The sequence below is a fragment of the Plectropomus leopardus genome, chromosome 3 (assembly GCF_026936395.1).
Source record: "Plectropomus leopardus strain MGB_pleo_1.0 chromosome 3, ASM2693639v1, whole genome shotgun sequence".
NCBI classification, from domain to species: domain Eukaryota; kingdom Metazoa; phylum Chordata; class Actinopteri; order Perciformes; family Serranidae; genus Plectropomus; species Plectropomus leopardus.
This window is the reverse complement of record NC_142178.1, coordinates 40,935,001-40,937,499: the sequence shown is the minus strand read 5'-3', so window position 1 is coordinate 40,937,499 and position 2,499 is coordinate 40,935,001. Positions and strand designations below refer to the sequence as shown.

General features: G+C 42.7%; 1 protein-coding gene across 1 annotated transcript in view; it reads left to right on the top strand.

Annotated features, from left to right (window-relative positions):
* Positions 1-1,101: 1,101 nt before the first annotated feature.
* Positions 1,102-2,499, top strand: part of LOC121964830 (transmembrane protein 121-like) — a 3,722-nt gene continuing 2,324 nt past the window's right edge. The window contains exon 1 of the mRNA XM_042515013.2: positions 1,102-2,499. This exon is cut by the window's right edge and continues 2,324 nt beyond it. The gene's annotated coding sequence lies outside the window, so the exon portion shown is untranslated.

Genomic DNA, 2,499 nt, shown 5'->3' with positions numbered 1-2,499 from the left:
CCTGAAATTCTGTTAGTTTTTTTTAAAAGGAGAGGTAATTTTTAAATTAATTTAATTAAATGTAATTAAAAGAATATAGGGGATTTTTTTCTGAAAATCATTTAATAATATTTAAAAAATGTCACAGAAATATGTACACGTTTGTAATCAGAACTTTTTCACGTCGTTCCTTTTTATTTAATTTCTGTTTTTTAAAATATTTTTTTGTGTTAATTTTTTTGTTGTTTTTTTATTTTTTTTTATATTGTGCTTATTTTGAGTAATTTCTGTCAAGTTGCTCATACAGCAATAACAATCTGCTCAGGTCTTAAAGGGTTAAAATATGCATTTAAACTGCTTTAGGGAATTGGTTCATGGTTTTCTAAATCACGTAACAAAAATAATCTCGGTCAGTGGAGACTTTTTAATTCATGGTATGATTCATGTGTGTGTGTGTGTGTGAGTGTGTGTGTGTGTGAGTGTGTGTGTGTGTGTGTGTGTGTGTGTGTGTGTGTGTGTGTGTGTGAGTGTGTGTGTGTGTGTGTGTGTGTGAGTGTGTGTGTGTGTGTGTGTGTGTGTGTGTGTGTGTGTGTGTGTGTGTGTGTGTGTGTGTGTGTGTGTGTGTGTGAGTGAGTGAGTGAGTGTGTGAGTGTGTATGTGTGTGTGTAAGTGTGTATGTGTGTGTGTCTGTGTGTGTGTGTATGTTTGTGTGTTGTGTGTGTGTGTGTGTTTGTGTGTGTGTGTCTGTTTGTGTGAGTGAGAGTGTGTGTGTGTGAGTGTGTGAGTGTGTGTGTGTGTGTGTGTGTGTGTGTGTGAGTGTGTGAGTGTGTGTGTCTCCAGAAACAAGGTCATGCTGCTGAGGAACAAACATAATGGAGGTCTATAAGGAAAAGAGTCGACTCTCTCTGAAAACAAAAACCACTGACACAGAGAGGAGGAGGAGGAGGAGGAGGAGAGGTTGAGAGAGGAGCGAGAGGAGGAGGAGGAGGAGGAGGAGAGAGGAGCGAGAGGAGGAGGAGGAGGAGGAGAGAGGAGCGAGAGGAGGAGGAGGAGGAGGTGTGGCTGATGAATGACCTCCTCTCTGCAGACACATTCTGGGTTCAGATGGCTGCTGATGTTCCAGCTTCCTGTTTGCTGCTGTGGAGGAAACGAAGACGAGGCGGGGACACTTTGGACAGACCGGTCTCAGCGAGTCCACACTCGGCTCTGTGATTCTCATCTTCTGGATCATCCTGATTGCGGCTGATGTCTGTCAAAGTCAGACGGAAGTTCACGCAGAAATGTATCGTGGGAAACTTTCCTGACTCACAGATCAGAGAGGAGGAGCGGCGGGGTTTCGTCTCCTCGTTCGGTTCCTTCAGCGGTTCTCTGAGGAACGTTTTTAAACTCTGACTCGTGTTGGAGATCACAGGAGTTTCACTGGATCCGTTTTTTAAGGTTTTATCTAAACCCTCGCACCGGTACAAACACAGAAGGTGACTGAATCTCCGGAGCTAAAAACGATGTGAAGATCTCTGAAGTTACGGCACACGCACTGATGACAGGATGAGGGAGAGCCTGAAGGTGGATTTTGATCCACCTGAGTTTGGACGATTACTGACGTCATGAGGACTGATGGACAAAAACCCAAAAACGCCGATGCTAAGCCTGGGCAAAGAGCCCAGTCTGAAATGTGAAAATCCCAGTCAGACGCTGATTCTAACTGGGAGCACAAAGACTGAATGTTGAAAGTTTCTGAACTCTAAAGAAAGAAATATCGATTTACCTGAGGAATAATCAAAACTAATAAAAAATTAAAAAAACAGGAAAAAAGTGACTTTTAAGCTCCGTTGTGTCAGATTTAGTGCTGATTTCAACCAGCTGAAACTTCTCCTGGTTAGAATTCCTTCAGTGTTCAGGAGGTTTTTACGGGGAGCTGAATTCTCCACAGAGGTGTGATTTAAACTGGGAAAAACTCTCGAGAAATACGTTCCATGGTAAAAACTTTGTGTTTTTCAGTCACTGCTCGTCACGGTGGCTGATGGAAGGAAATATTTATCGAAATATTCAATTCAACCTTCCTTTTTGGGATTATTATGACTTTGTTGTCTGGAAATATGATGACTTTTTTTTCCAAAATGTTTCAAGGATTTTGGGACGCTTCTGTGGTTTTGGGATTTAGTGGTGAGGACTGCTGATGCAACCAGTCAAAACCGGTCCTGGTTAGAGTTCCTTCAGCGCCATGGCGACCTCCGTATACGAGGAGCTGCTTCTTGTGTAGATATAAACGATGATTCTGAGGTAACGAAGACACAACCAACCACAACGATACACAGCGAGCAAAATTTGGGGGATCCTCCTCTGGCTATTTTTTGATCAACAAGCTCTATTCTGATGCTGTTTTGTGTCTCTGACACCTTATGGACACTAAAAGGACAAAAACTATTCACAGAGTCAATCACTTTATTTTTATTGTACATTAGAAAATGGCTGGGGGGCCGACAGGGACCCTATCAGGGACCAGATTTGGCCCGCGGGTCC